The sequence below is a fragment of the Cyrtonyx montezumae genome, unplaced genomic scaffold, assembly GCF_038088225.1.
Source record: "Cyrtonyx montezumae isolate F1298 unplaced genomic scaffold, pur_monq_1.0 scaffold_1, whole genome shotgun sequence".
Taxonomy (NCBI): domain Eukaryota; kingdom Metazoa; phylum Chordata; class Aves; order Galliformes; family Odontophoridae; genus Cyrtonyx; species Cyrtonyx montezumae.
Window position 1 is genome coordinate 25,654,970 of NW_027071825.1, and position 15,977 is coordinate 25,670,946.

Consider the following 15,977-nt stretch of genomic DNA (forward strand, 5'->3'; position numbering starts at 1 on the left):
TGTGTTCCCCTGGTTTAATAGGACCAGCTATATTTCAAGATCTAGTCCTGCAAGAGGATGTGGGTTTTGATAAGGAACGGTTAATGTTAGAGGCCAGTGGGGCAAGGGGGTGCTCCTGCCCCTGCACTTTGAGACCTCACCTGTAGTGCTGCGTCCAGTGCTCGAGAGACGTGGACCTGTCAGAGTGCATCCACAGGAGGGCTGTGAGGATGAGCCAAGGGCTGGAACACCTCCCTGCAGGGACAGGCTGAGGGCTGGGGCTGTGCAGCACAGAGGATGCTCCAGGGAGACCTGAGAGCAGCCTGTCGGTTTATAAAGGGGGCTGTAAGATGGAAGGAGGCTGACCCTTTAAACAGAAAAAGAGGAAGTGGTTTCAGATTTCAGGGCTGATTTGCACTAGGTATAGGGAAAACATTTTTTTCCAGTAATGGTGATAAGGTGCTGGCTTGGGTTGCACAGAGAGGTGGTGCTGCCCCATCCCTGCAGACAGCCAAGGTGAGGCTGGATGGGGCTCTGATGGAGCTGTGGGTGTCCCTGCTCAGTGCAGGGGGTTGGACCAGGTGGCCTTGAAGGCTCCCTTCCAACTCACATGATTCTGTGAATGTTGTTTCCTTCCCCAGGCTCAGAATGATCCCCAAATCCAAGTCACACCCTGTTAGGAGGATGCACGTTTCCGTGCACCTCAGCAGCGCTTTTGTTCCACAGATTATTGTAGTAATATAAAGAGATGGTGTAAAGTGTATCTAAAAAAGACCTTATAAAAATAAGTAAGTGGGTCAGTGCTGGTGGTTGTGCTTCGTGCCAGATACACAGAAGTTTTCATCTTCCTGGATGGGGTGTAAAGCAGTGCTGGAGCTGGTGGGCATCATCCCATCATGACCTCAAAAGTGTGCAGCCAAAGCGTGCTTGTGTTTAGATTCAGATTAATTTTAAGTTCTGGCAAATCTCTTTTAATATTTCTGCAGGCTAGATGTATTTTTTTTTTCTTTTTAATGTAAGTTTCTATTTCTCCTTGTGTTTGTAACTCACAAAATGTTTGCTGCCAGAGGTCACAGTATTTGTTCTACGTTTGAGAATCTAGCTGGCAGCTCGCTGCTGCTTTGGGAAGTTTCATGCCAGGCTGGTACAGAGAGCTTCAGATACTTAGCTGCGGGGGGAAAAGTGGTCTTAATGGGTTTTGGTTGTTTTGCTTCCTTTTCGAAGTAGAAGTTAAAATGGTATGGAGTTTATTTTTCCATTCCCTCTTCCTCCCCCTGAGTACTTCCATCCTGAGCGCAGCTTAGCCCCTGGGAGCACTGCTTTGCAGAGCTGGGGATCACAGCAGCTGATGGTTGGTGTGCTTGTCTGCTCCTTAGCCCGCACGTGATTCAAATGTTTCAAAACCATGTTCAATTATAAAGCTGGTAGCAATGGCAAGCAGCTTTGCATTGGAAAGAAGTGCCCACATCTCTGCTAGGTGCTTGTGCAGAGTCCCCATGGCGTAGAAGGGCCTCGGTTGGAAGGGACCTTAAGGACCATGCCGTACTCCCTGCTGTAGGCTGGCTGCCCCTACCAGCTGAGGCTGCCCAGGGCCCCATCCCTCCTGGCCATAATGCTACCGTTGTGTATTCTTTAAATGAGAACTTACATACTTTTTTTTTTCCACTGAAGATGGTGCATGCAGTTTCGTTTGCACAGAAACTGTTTTCTTCCAGGAAGCAGAGGGACTTGGGGCTCTCAGCTGGATGCTTCCTTTGTAAGCAGCAAGACAGCAAGCCAGGGTACTCTTAGCTAAATAAAGTTTTGCCAGAGTATACATTTTATTATTTGAAGAACTATCACCAGGAACGCTTCTGGCTCTCATGCTTTAGGAAGAGAAGTTGGTCTGGACGCTAGCCTGATTTCTTTAGCTGTCTGATTTTTTTTTTTTAATTTTTTTGGGGGGGCATGGGCCTGGGTTGTGGAGAGAGTTTTAGGTAATGAATCCAATGGGAACTGGTACAGAAGATGGCAAGTTTTTTTTTCTTGAGTATGAAATGTCTCCCCATCACAGCTGTCGGGATTTGTGTGTAATACCTGCGTGTGCTATCAGCTGCAAACTGTTCTCTGAATTATTGTGTTCCTCCCTACCATTGTGTAAAGCAGGAAGTACAGTAGGAATGTATCTCTAAGTGTAGTCTGTATCACTCCCTAATGACCCAATAGCTACAGATTTTGGTTGTGATCAAAGTCTGAAGACTACTGGATTTATTTGTTTTAATCCTTCGTAGTTTAAGATGTCAGGAGATTGAAAACTAAGAATATATCTGCCACAGAACTAAGATTTCTAAGGGGAAGAACACGTTGCAATATACTCGGACAACCTGTAGGTTTTATCATTTAATGAGAAATGAGGCTGTAATGCATTTGCTCAAGCCAAGAAAGCTTTTGGCATCCTGGTTTGTGCCAGCAGTGGTGCAGCCAGCAGGAGCAGGAGGTGATTGTCCCTCTGTGTTCAGCAATGAACCTCAAGTGGTTGATTCACCATCCCTGGAGGTGTTCAAGGCACATTTAGATGTTGTACTGAGGGATGTGGTTTAGTGGGGAAGTACTGGTGGTAGGTGGATGTTGGGCTGGATGCTCTTGGAGGTCTTTTCCTACCTTGGTGATCTTGTGATTCTGTTCCAAAGCTGTGGCAAAACAGGTCGTGTCTGTTGGGTGGGTGTGTAGCTATGGACAGACATGGCTGATATTTCTGAATCTAGTAATAAATGTTTCTCTAGTGTTTTGTAATGTTTAGAGGGAACCTCCTGTGCTCCAGTTTGTGCTTGCTGACTCTTGTCCTGGCTGTAGCCTTCATTCAGAGCACGGCCACATCCAGCCAGCTGGATGCTCATGCCTTTTTTTTTAACAGTTACCTCTGCAGACAGGATTTGACAGCTGCTGTCGTTCTCAGTGCTTCGTTAACGGATTCTTGTCCATGTGAGCTGTTATTTTCTGTGCCTGAAGATCAGGGTGATAGCAGAAAACAGCTCTCCTCTTTGCTTTGTTGAAGCCCGGTGCAAAGAATTAATTTGAGCTGGAAGGGTCGGCAGGGGCTGTCAGGAGGAACAGATGGTTCTTATTTCTAAATTTACAGTGTTTATTCCCCTTCCCCCACTCCCCACTGTCAGATGAAATGATTTCTTTCATTAATTCCAGCAACTTCTGTAAACAGAGCGTGTAAATATATATAAACAAATGCCTGATGTGCCTTGGTTTGAATATTTGAGAGCAGCAGTTTACAAAGCTTGCTCCTGTCTCTGAGCAGAGGAGGAAAAGTGGGAGGAGGAACTCAGCCATGGATCTCCTTTTGTCTCTGTAAACCTCTCTCCTGAGCTGGTGGGGTCTTCCTGGTCCCAAGGGCAGGCTGACACTGGCAGTCACAGCAGTATCTCGGGGATGGAAAGTCTATCTGCCTCATATTTAGCAGAGCTGGGAACAAAATTCTCTGCCTCTTCCTCCAGCTGATAGTTGTTTGGTTTTTTTTTGCTTTTTCCTTTTTTCACCAGTATAGATACCACTAGGCTGTTAGGTTGGGTGAAGATGGATGCTGGTCGTGGTTTCATCTGAGTTCTTGGATCTGTGCACTAGGCTCACCGTGAGCTAGGCTTCCTTACAAGAGCAGCATCACCTGTGCTGATATTTATCTCCAGTGATGATGAACTCAGGAAGGGCTGATGGCTTGAGCTGATGTCTGCATGGAAATGCTGGGATGGGCCTTGCTGAGCATGGTGCTCAGGTTGCTTGAGTGAGCATCTTGTTGGAGGTTCCAGTGAGGTAGAGCTGGTGACTCAAATGCTATTTTCTGCTTTTTGTTATTGGCTTCCAGTTTGTAAATTCTGCCAAATCCCAATGTTTTTATATTTCTCCTAGTGTGTTTCACAGGTAGGGTTTCACTGGCATCAGTGAAGTGCCCCTGCCCTGCAGCTGGGAGATGTACTGGGGATGTACTGGGGACAGGCAGGTTTTCTGGCAGATAGGAAGAGGCTTTGTGGCCACGTAGAACTGGGCATAGAGTCAGGACTGATCAGGTCACACTCCCGACCACAACTCACCTCTTTTCAGGAAAAGAAAACAGAACAGTGAAAGATTAAGGTTCACTCTTGGTATTAAAGCAGTGTAGTCAGTTTCCCTGAGAGGTTAGCAGTGGGGTTTCTTAGGAACCACTGTTGGCATCTGTGGTTTTTAATCACTTCAGAATGTGAAGAGGTAATATTTGCAGATTGCTCTGCTACTGAAGCTGGTGAGAATGAAGTTGCTAAGGTGGTTTCAGAGGTGTTTCAAAAGGCTGCAGTGAGGTTGGGCTGCTCAGCAGCATCCAGCAGGTAAAACGCTCACAGACGCATGCAGTATTGTGCACTGTAGTTAGATATTCCAGTAGAGATATTCGAGCTATTCACTGACATGGATGGGAATTCATTCTTAGTGGTGAGGAGCAGGCTGGAGGCTGTGGCTATCAGCAGCAGCATCTGTCTTCTGTTCTGTGCAACTGCTGCTGTCCATTGTTTCCGCTCTGCTGTCTTTGTGCTGAATATCAGTTAAAGCCCTTCAGATTGCAGCCTGCTGTAGGGTACCTGCTTTAGCAGGGGGTTGGACTTGGTGAAGCCCAGAGGTCCCTTCTGACCCCTGTGATTATGTGATTCTCTGATTTTTGAATGCGTTTGTCTGCACCGTCTCAACCCCTGACCTACCCTAGTCAAAAGTTGGGATAGCCTCAGTACTTAAGGGAGCAAAATGTTCTGAAACACTGAACAGTTCTGTTAAGCCAGCAAGGTGTTTTAATTTCTAAATTCTAAAGGCCTAATACGTATTATGTAGTTGAATGAATACAGAAATTACCCTTTTTTGGAGGAGACTGATGTGGGCATGTCGGTTTGGCTACTCTATATGAACCATTGTCCATCAGAGCCCTTGCTCACTCGTTATCAGGGACAAGGACAGAAGCTTCTCTGGCTGTCCTGCTGCAGATCTTGGAGCTGGAGGCAGAGAGAAGCAGCAGGTGTTGCCCAAGGGAAGGAGAAGGATGGGGCACATGGTTGGATCCATCTTGGTTGAACCTGATATGCTCTTTTGAGGCACAGGTGATGCGTCTTGGGGCTGATGGCATTTAACAGCTGGGCTGGGAACCATCCCTGTGTCGCTGGGATGGCTGCAGGAGCCTTCAGCCCAGGGCTTGTGACTGCTTGGCTGACGGCTGCCTGGGGGTGGAGGAGCTGGACACAGTCTGTGCTGTTTGCAGTGCGTGGCCCGGTGGGGCTTCGGCGATGGGAAGGAGAGGCTCCTTCTGCAGCTGCACCGAAAGGATAAACAGGAGGCAAAACAAATCTCTCAGTACAGTTTGTGCTCGGTGTGGCTGTCCAGACGCTGAGCAATGGGCGCAGAGCAGATGCGGTGTATCTGGTGTGCGCGGTGCTGGCAGCCCTCCTGGAGGGGCTGCGCCCTTCCCCAGCTGGTTTCCATGCACGCCTGAATTTTAGCAACTTCTTCCTTTCTCAGTGCTTTGGGAGGGGGTCCAGCAGTGGCTACCCTGAGCCACGGTTGTGGTTTATCTGAACCACAGATTATTTGGCTTGTTGCCCAATAGGACGCCAAGGCTGAAGATGTGCACAGCTCTGCAGCTTGTGGAGGGGGGGGGGAAGAAGGAAGTCACAACGTGTTATTAAGGGATGTTCTTGAAAGTAAACTTGGATTCTCATTTAGGCTTTGAATGTATACGTGCCATCAACAGCCACGGATGCTCTGCTGAGGATGACATGCATGCAAAAAGCGCTAAAGAGGAAATCCTTGAGAAATCTTCTGATACCCCGACTTCAGCTGAGATATTTCCAATTTGTAAAAACCATTTCACGGTGTGGAAAAAGAACTAAGTTAGATCAAGAGCTCAATCAGCTCTTTGCCTGGATGTTTCTTACGGCACTTTCGTTGTGCCTTTATTTTCCTTTATGTCGGTTTGAAGGTTCCCTTGTTTTGTTCTCAATGCCGTTTTGTCTGAATATGCTTTCAAGATTTGTGGTTAATGGTGGTTATAGAACGGAGAGATTATCCTGGAGCTGCTCCATTGTTCCATGGGAAGTGGGGACTGCGGGAATGAGCTGCTTCTAAGGGGATTTGGGGGTTGGGATGGGAAAAGGGAGAGCTGGAAGTTTCCTGTGTGCCAGCAGTGAGTGTCCATCCAGGCCTGGAGCAAAACCTCTCATAACTGGGAATTAATGGCCCATTTTTATTTATTTGGGTATCATTTTAGTGCTGATGCAAATCCTGCCTCGAGACTCTTCTGTGCAAGTAGGATAGACGTGGCTTTGTGTCTGTTTGCTGTACAGATACAGCTATATAGAGAAACTTGGCATAGCAAATTCATGGTACGCCCATCTTCAACTCCATAGATAAGGACTTGGGAATATTGGAGAGCTCTGTCTTTTGGGGGAAGCAGCTGACTCTTAGAAATAATTGATTTAAATAATAAAAATAATCTCTGTTGCAATGTAATATATGAGTGCAATTAAACAGTACAGTGATTTTCTTCTGTGTCTTCATGCTCGCAGCTTTACGGGCCGAAGCTCCCTGGCATGTCTGTGAGGGCTGGGAACAGCCTGGCTTTGTTTTCCCATGAGCTGGGGGGAAATAGATTACTGTTCAGCCTGTGGGTCTGGGGGAGGATATGGTCACGTTAGGCAATGTGTTTTAAATCTGAAGGCCATTACTGTTTGGGCACTTGGTTAATGGAGCGTTGCATAGTTTATGTACTTAGTGTTCCTGGGAGATTGAAATGCCCTTAAAAAGCAAATCTGTCCAACAGCCCTGTCTTTCTACAGCATAAATTAAAAGGCCAAGTAACCAGAACTGTCTCAGTGATCACCTGGAGAAAATGGGGCAGAGGCTGACCAGTGCACTGCCTTGATTTTTGTACTCCGTTCTGTAGCAGTTACCTCTGCCTGGGGGGAAACTACTTGGTGTGTACATGTTTTTATCTGAACTCTCTCAAGTTTAGCTTTTTTTTGCTGCTCACATTCACTTCAGGACTTACAGATGTCATTGCCTCCTTCTCTCAGCCCTCCTGCAGCTTGGAGCTGACAGAAGAGGTGGGAGTTGCAGTGTGAATGCATCCTAAAGCTGCCTAAAGGTGTTTGTTTCTTTTTCTCCTCTCCTTAAGTCTTTTTCAAAAGTGACTTAGCTTACTGGTGAAGTACTTGTAAATGTGTAAATGCAAGTTTTGTTATATCCATGCAAATCCTCTTCAGCAAAACCTAGGGCTGACTTTGGTGAAAGGAAGTCCGCATGCATGCCCACCTTGTCCATCTGTTGGGAGCTCGTTACAGTTTGCTCTGTTTGAAGTAGAAGCTGGCAGTGAAACCACTGGCCAAAACAAGCTGCCAAGTCTTAGGAGCAGGGTGGTGTTCAAGCAGGCCATCACCATCCATGTGCCCCCCACTTTTCCAATGTGTTTGTAGCATTTCCTTACTGTGGGCAGTTCCTGGTTTTGACATTTTTCTTCTTTCGGAGTCTTACATTACTGCTGTCACTAGGGCTGATGTGTGCTGCTACTGAGGGCTTAAATTTAACTGGCTTAACTTTTTTTATATGAATCGCTTTGTATGGATATCTTCATTTGATATCAGAACTTGAGTGGGAAATTGTGTGCTTAAAAAAAAGAATTAGTCTGATGAGGCTATTGAGGAAGGGAGCCTCTAGAACTTGTATGATTTGGTGTCACTGGAGGTTTTCTCCATTTATGTCATACTGAGTTGCACAGATCTTCATTTATCAATTCAAGATCTTCTATCTTGAAGAGATAAATGTGTTGATTGCTTAGCTAGGTCTGTGCTCGTGAATGAGTGGTGACAGTGTCTAATAGGATAGAAGTGAGAAGCTGATATTCCTTGGTGGTATTGAACAGATGAAATTATCCTGTTTTACAGTTGAAGTAGCTTTATTTTTCCACGAGGAAAACCATGTACTTCTTCTAAATTTTGATCTTTGTAGGCATCCTCATATTTTAGTAACGGTAAAATTTGAAGATTAGCATTTAGGGTTATGTGGTGGTAGTTTTCCTTGACCTCTAAACACGGAACCTATCTGGGTCACGAGAAGACATGGTCTTGGAAGTCAGAGCTTTGGGAGAAGCAAAGCTATCCTTGCTGTAAGTGGATGGCAGATTGGAGAGCATGATCCTCTTGTAGGCTGAAGGAGCCACTGGTATGTTGGGTTGGCCTTGGCCATCACTAAAGGTGATGGTGAAAAGAAATGTTGGAAGACATTGTGTTCTTCGGGACGTCACTTTCCAAAGGCAGCAACTTTACAGATGGGTTTGAGTGATGGTTTCTTTTCTTCCCCCCTCAAAATACTCTCCGAAGTGTTGGTGTACATACCGAGGACTCCAGGAGCAGAGGGGGGGAAAAATAACTTGACCTCTACTTCAAGACTGCCACTGAAGGTCAGCGAATGACTTCGCTTACTGTGTGGTAGTTGATGTTACTGGTTGAGTTAGGAGAGTTATCATCTTGTGACTTTAAAGCTGTTTTTTTTTTGTTAAGGAGCTAAGTATTTAATGTTTTTACAGGCATGTTATGGCTCCACACGCTGCCTTAGCTGTACTAATCAGAAAATGAGTTTTTAATAGTCTCTCTCCTGGAGAAAAAATACATTCTGGTAGAGTTTATTTGGGCTTCACATCAGTGTAGCTTGCCTGAAACAGTATCTCATGTTTTGGCGTGCAGTGCAAATGATTAAACTGATTTTCTGCACAATCACCGTCTTTCAGGCAGTGCTGTTACGGAAGGAAATTTTGAGCTATCCCTATGCAGCCAAAAATCCTGTGTGCCACTGGGGACAGCGTGGTGTGATGTCACAGGCCCGTGCCCTCCCTCTGCACCCGGCTCTGGGGCAGGTTTGGTTGTGTGCAGGATGCTGCTTATCGATACAGCAGCTCTCTGTGCAATGACCCAGGGACTGCTGAGCCTCACGTAGCCAAGCGAGTGGGTTTTCTCTTTCTGGGATTTGTTCTCGAAGTGTTGCTGCAGCTGTTCCCAATCCACACTTCAAGGCAGCCCTGACTTTTTGAGCACCGTGACCCCTGACCATCTGGGAATGAAATGTATTTCTTTGCAGGCTCCCACTAGCCTGCTCAGGCTGTTCTTATCGCTGGGACTGCCCCTCTGCCCACTCCTAACAAGGTGAATTAATGAGGGAATTACTGGGCTTCACTTGCATTCTTGCCACCAGGAACCAGTCGCTAACATTTAGCTTCACATCCAGTGGCTGCAGAGCCTCTGTGTCAAGACCAGTAGGTAAGCTCAGCAAATTAAAGCCCCTGGGAACAGTCCCTTCGTGCGTTAACATTTAACGTTTGGTTTCCGCTTGGGCTGTTCTAGGAAAATACGGTTTGTAGGAAACTCGTTTGACTTCTGTGCTATATCCCAGGTGGTGGTCAGACTGCTTCCAACATCTGCATCAGTAGTGTCTTTTAGCTTTCTGAACCGAGGTTCGATGTGGGTGTCTCGTGAGCTTCTGGAGCCTGACATGGAGCAGATTTGCAGCATCGGGAAGCCTGGGGTTCATTCTCTGTAAGAGCAGCCAGTTTCATTTTTTTGCCAGTAGTGTTCCAGAGTAATCCTCTTGAGTTGTTTCTCTGGGAAGAGGATAATGGTAAGCCATGCTTACTTCTCATTTTTCATGCTTTTTGCTGAATTCTCTCTCGTTAGAAACAGTCACTGCTCTTAATGCTCGTCTGGGTAGACGTGAACTTGTGTGACTGTCTTTAACGCACCTTTGTGACTTGGAGCATTTTCAGTCCCTGCACTGGCTGTTCCTGTGAGCTGAGAACTGAAATGCAATTCCCTCTCTGCCTCAAGGAAAAAAAAACACGTTGGAAGGAGTTTTGTTTCTGACTTTCCAAAACATATTTGAAACATAAGTCAGTGGCAAGCTTTGTTTTGGAAATGGTCTCGCTCCAGCAACGGTTCTGCCAAGGCTGTTTATCCCAATTCCTACATAGCTTCACAGGCTGAGAAAGTATAACTGGTGTGTGTGGGTGGCTGCTTGAAAATGGTCCTTATGGATATTGCTGCAATTTGTTTAGCAAACAGTGGTAGCTTGTACATAAGTCTGTAATTGGCATAGCATGTACCATAGAGGATAGTGCGACGGCACGTGGAGAGATGGGGTGGTGGAAAAGGCAGAGACAGGAGGCTTGGAAACTCTGTGCCACCTAAGTGACGTGATTCAGATGTGCTGGAAGTCAGTTTTCTTAAGTGGTCATTGGAGAACTCAAAACTTCTGACATGGTAGAAAAAAGAGGGCTGTTCTGTCTGCACTGGGACGGGTGGTGGATGTGAACTGCAGCGGTGCTCTTTCCAAATCGTTGCAGCATTAATTATGGCCTGAGTCTTAAAAATCTTTGGCTGGTGAGTAGGAGGTGGAAGGACAGGGGTGAGAGGGAGGTGAAACCATCCAAATTCCAGAAAATTCACTGTTTTGGGGTAGGAAAATACTCAACCTCTGGTGGTGAAGACAGCAGCGTGCTAGCTAGCCTGATTGACTGTCCTGCTCCTAAAGCAGTGCTGCTGAATTTGCAGCTATCACGTTGTCCTATAATTTAATTTGTTCGTAGTTGAGCTCAACAATGCCAGTTATGTTTTTGTTATCTGATTCAGATAGGAACTGAGCCAGATGCTTAGAGCTGTTGTGAGCCATGGGTACGTGAGGAGTGGGGAAAGGGCCGCCCTTCAGCAGGCAGGGGATGAGAAGCCTTTAAGAGACCATTTAATAAACTGCATGGGCTGAGATTGGTAACGATGAAGGACTGTGCACTGAAGCTGAAGCCACCTCTGCACTGCTAATTTAGAGTTATTTTCCAGTTGTTCTTCCTTCTGTGCATCTCCACCTCTTGTCCAGCTCTGTCTGCTCGTCAGGAGCGTTCCTACCTACATCTCCTGATTTGAAACATCACAGCAGAAATTAAAATGTAACGGCATTTGTTTTGTTGTGAGAGAATACCTCCGAAGGAATCACATGGGAAACGTTTATAGGAGGTACCTTGTGCCGTTCAAGGGCTGGGAAGTACGGCCTTCATAAGGCTGAAGGCTTTTTGGTGCATCTTCTGACCTCCCAGTGCCACCAGTGGATCTGTGGTGGGCTCTGGCAGGTGGGAGCTGCATCTCCTGTGTGAGGGAATCCACGGGAAGACCTCTCCTTGCTGTGACCTTTTATTCTCATTTTGGGAAAGGGCTGGGGTTAGAGTGCTTCTCCGCTTTTCTCTCCTTTCTGAGGATCCCGGCCCTCTGTCACCCCAAATAGCTCTGCGGTTGGGTCTGTGAATGAAATGGAGCCCTTCCAAAATGGCGTGTGTAGTCCTTGATCATCTGTGATCTGACGGCACTCGCCAAGTGTAAAATGCCTTTTGGAAATGAGCTTTTATCGTTTGCGCTGAAAAAGAGCTTGGAGGCTTCCTGTGCGGATAGGACTTTGGTGTTGTGCACGGTATCTCTCCAGTCCCTAATGAATAAACACAGCTGGCGTTTTTGGGAGATCGACTGAACATCTTTTCATCAAAGCTGTACAAATACAGCAGCAAGCTTTACAGAATTATTAGACCGCATTTTCTGATTTTTTTTTTTAATGCCGATCTGCTCGCTGGCTTAAAAGTTATCAAATGAAAAAATGCTTTTCTTATGAGGCTGCCTTCAGCCCATTCCAGAGGAAACAAGTTCCCCCCCCCCCACCTCTGGAAACAGGACAGGAACAAGCAGCCTTGATGACTTATCAATGTCGGATTATCATGCAATCATTTACTAGGCAGCCCTTTGCTGTCCGGAGCCGCCTACACGCACAAGTCAATGGTGCCTTTGTCTGAGAGTGCCTGGAAGAATGCATGACCTAATGGGGTGGTGGGAGTTCGAGTTCATTCCAGCCTGCTAAGGTTCCCCGAGCGTCCCCATGCATTTCCTTCCTCCTGCCCCATTTCGGGACAAGTGCTGTAGGAAAAGCAACCTGCCTTTGTCTCACTCGTCTCTGGTGGAGCTCGTTGTGCCAAAATCTATTGTTTAGGTGCAGCACGGCATGTAGCGTGATGATAAATCCTTTAGATTACCAGAAAAGGCAAATCCTGTGTTTTCTCTATTTTCAGTCTCTGGCTGTGCCATTTCTTCGTTCAGTCCCAGCGCTGTAATCGTGCACAAAATTTCCCGGGAAGGCCTGGCTGTCATTATTATAGCTGTTCACTGTAGCACTGTGATAATTCCTTGCTTTCTGTCCTAAGTTTGGCTATTTCATGTGTTTGTGATGAAAGCAGAGTAACTTCCCAGTTGAGCGTCTTTGCAGGTGCTGGACTGTTGTTTAAGAAATTATTCCAAAAGAGCAGATTGTTTCTTATTCTCCCCTCCTTACAGTCCCTGCCCTGCTTTCATTGGTCAGCCACCTTTTCCCATCCCATGGGATCACAGAATCATAGGATGGCTTGGGTTGGAAGAGACCTCAAGAAGCATCGGGTTCCAACTCCCTGCTTAGACAGGGCCACCAACCTCCAGACCTGCTACTAGCCCGGGCTGCTTGGGGCCACATCCGTCCTGGTCCTGAACACCTCCAGGGATGGAGCATCCACAGCCTCTCTGGGCAGCCTGTTCCAGCACCACACCGCTCTCTCTGTTCATTTTCCTTAAACGCTCCCTTCCCACTAACAGTCCCTGTGCCCTGGGAGGGTCTCTAAGAGTGAGGGGTTGCCCGAAACCATGAGGTAGTTGGCACAAGAATTTGACTCTGTCACCGTCTCTTGCTACTGCTGGTGTTTCTCCTTCAGCCTTTTCTGCCCCTGAGTGTTTGGCAGTGGTGTTTGCTTGTAGCTGGTCAAGCCTTGTGCTGGGTGGTGGAACTGAAGCAAGAGTGAGGAGGAGGGGTGAATGGCCACAGGCACATCCCAGTGCTGGAGGCCGATGGAGCTGGCTTCCCTCCTGGCTGTGAGCATGGGGCAGGTCAGCAGAAGGAAATGCCAGGGGAGCTGCTGGCCCTTACCTTATCACTGTGAAGTGGAAACGAAGGCCAGTCAAAAAGCAATAAATGTGCTGGCATTGTCTTTTTACTGTTTTGTTTTCAAATCTTTTAAACTTTTACATGGAAATTTTGTTGTTGGCAGATGTCTGTAAGGAGAAAAAAAAAAAAAAAAAGAAATGCTTGAAACAGGAGATAGCCAGAAGGGAAATGTTCAGAGCAAGGTTTAACTGTTCCATTACAATTCTGGGAATTTTGCAGAATATAAAAATGCAAGAAAATTTGACTTTTTGCCCAATGCATGTTCTTAGATGGACTTACTTTCTCAGCAGCAGGACTTAGCGGTGGCCATTTAAAGCTTGCTGCTAGGAGGCTGCAAACTGGGGGCACTGATAATGAGGAAGGGAGTGGGGGTTCTTCCTGGAGCCATGGATGTGAGCAGACCGATAATGAAGGAGCCAAGTGTCGCTGGGGGCTTATCTCAAAGGCATCTGCTCACAATCCGACGCTTGTAGTTGGGTGCCAGCTGGCAGGATGCTTTCCTGATGTAAATCATCCATCCCTTCTGAGGAGCCTGAGCACAAGGAGCCCTTTTGTGAGTAGGCATGAATTCTTAACTTGGGGGGGAGAGGGAGGAGTTTCTCATCAAGACCTAAATAGCATTTACTTACGTTTTGCAGGCTATCTTTATGGCGCTCAGCGTGGTGCACTTCCTGCTAGACGTTGGGATGCAGGAGTGACAGCCCTGCTGACGTCTGTCCACTGGCCCCAGGCGTTGTGGTTGGGCTGACAGCTCGGTCAGGTTGGTGGGGATGGTGTGCCCTGCATCCAACCCTGCCAAACATCTCTTACCATGAGTGCTTCTTGCTGTCTTGTTTGAATCTGTAACAGCAGCGCCGCCTTGGAGCCACGTGCATACTTTCCTCTGTGATTTTCTACATAAGGGCTGGTTATTTTGTCACCTTGCCACTTGCAGCTTCCTGTGCCAGAAGGGATTCAGTATGAAAACATGAGGTTTGGGCTTTTGTGCTCCAGAGGTGCTAAAGGAGTGCCAGATTTCACTCCCAAAGTGCTGAGCTCATGATGGCTAATTACAGCACATCATCTTTCTGCTAACGAACTTTCATAAAAAGCACATGGAGCTCTTCCTGTAAAATAGATCTGCATCTGATGTGTGATGCTATTAGATGCTTTAAGACCACAGTGAGATCAAAGTAATTGTCAGTATCTAGGAACAGAAGACAGAAGTCATTCTGTCTTCCAGATTAAATGTTTAAAGCTGCTTTTCGCCCCATTGTTGCTGTTGCCATTCCTTGGAGTAACAGCAGTGTGTATTTATGAAGCCCTGCAAGACGTGGCAACCTTATCTTTGCTAGGAAAAAGGCTCTGCAACCTTAAAGAGCCCCATCTGCAGCCAGGCTAAGGAGAGCTTTTATGTTCAGTATATAAACAAGGGGGGAAATGTATTTCAGCACTGCATCAGCTGGTCTTGGGTAGATACTATTGTTCCTGCAGCACTTACCCGTGGCAGGCTGATGCAGTGCTGGAGCACAGCCTCACTGTGTGCATTAACTGCATTCCGATGTCATGCCATTAGCAGGGCTTCTCAAGCAGTCACGCTGCCAGCTGAAATAAATGTCTTTTCACCTGGGCTGTGCAGTTGGACGGGTTTCCAGTGAGTTTTCTTTGGCCTCTGGTATAAAACTGAAGGTGAAGGAAGGGCTCTTTCGATTTACATGAGGGCTCCTATAGAAACGTGTGCCTGTGCTGCTCAGAGCACGGTTTGCACGTGCTGTACCAGTGAATATCTGGCTTCCAGTTTTGGCCTTAGCTCATTGCCTTTCAGTCTCAGGCTCACACATTGCATGAGTAGTAATGGTTATTTCATGGGAAGGGTTGGGGGACTTGTATGAGTACAGTGCTCCAGGTGGGAGGGGGAGGCATCTGGAGTCATTCATTAACTTCAGTTCAGAGTCTCACTTGCATAAAACTGTGCTGACTCTGGTAACACTAGATGCCTTAAATTGGAGGTGTAATTCCGTTGCAGTCAGCTTTTTGCAGATGTGCTTCAGGCCTGTGCTATTCTTGTTGCCTTGTGCTGCCTGTTCGTGCATTGAACCGCTCTTCAGCAGGTGTCCGATCTCGTGATGCAATTTAACATGGTGCCATTAATTTATTTTTACAAATTGGGTTAAACCTGCGTGACTCCCGCAGCAAAGGAGGCCTGCGTCTCGATCAGCTGGAACTCTTCTAACAGCTTTTTCTTCCAGCTGAAGGAACCAGTGGCTGCTGCAGGCTCCACGTAGGGCAGTGTTTGTCTTGGAGGTGGTGGGAGTGTGTAAGCGTGGTGGAGATGGAAACTCCCAAGGCTTTGTTCCAGACAGACCTCGCCTTGTTCCTGCGAGCTCCCTACGTGTGTGCTGGTGACTGTGTCTTTCGTGTTTCCATACAGCTGCTGTCTGCAGTTGAGCCAGCCCCCAGAGTGCATTTAGCTCCATGGTCACACAGTCTGCTTGTGGAGGTGCGGGAAGGGGACTGAAGCACGTTGTGGGCCTTGTCCCGTAGTGGTTTTCATGCAGCAAGGAGGAAGCATCATGCCCATGTGCCTAATGCAGCAGGTGCTTTGTGAATTAGTTGTACAGGTTCACGGTGCTGGTATTCCCAGCAGCAAAGTCGAGTACACCCGTGTTGCAGATTATTATTCCTATTGTTTTAATAACATCAGAGGACAGCTGTTACTACCATCCCACCCACCTCCACATCTATGCGTGTGCCCAGAGCCTTGCATGAAGGTGACATCTGGTGAAACACTTCAGCTCCTGGTGCAGGAATAGCAAAGTGAAGACTGTAGGGATGTGGAGAGGCTAAAGGTGTTCTTGGGGGCAGGGATCCTCTGGACGGTTGGTTTATGTGTGCAGGAGTGGATGCTTGAGTCTCCAGGGAGAATCCTTTTTGGAGGGTGGTCTGCTGTTGTCTGCAAACTTGGTAGGAGAACAGAG

The 15,977-nt window shown here is 47.1% G+C and overlaps 1 protein-coding gene across 1 annotated transcript in view; it reads left to right on the forward strand.

The window, feature by feature from the left end:
• LAMC1 (laminin subunit gamma 1) overlaps positions 1-15,977 on the forward strand; it is a 47,276-nt gene that overhangs the window by 10,769 nt on the left and 20,530 nt on the right. The gene's annotated exons all lie outside the window — the stretch shown is intronic.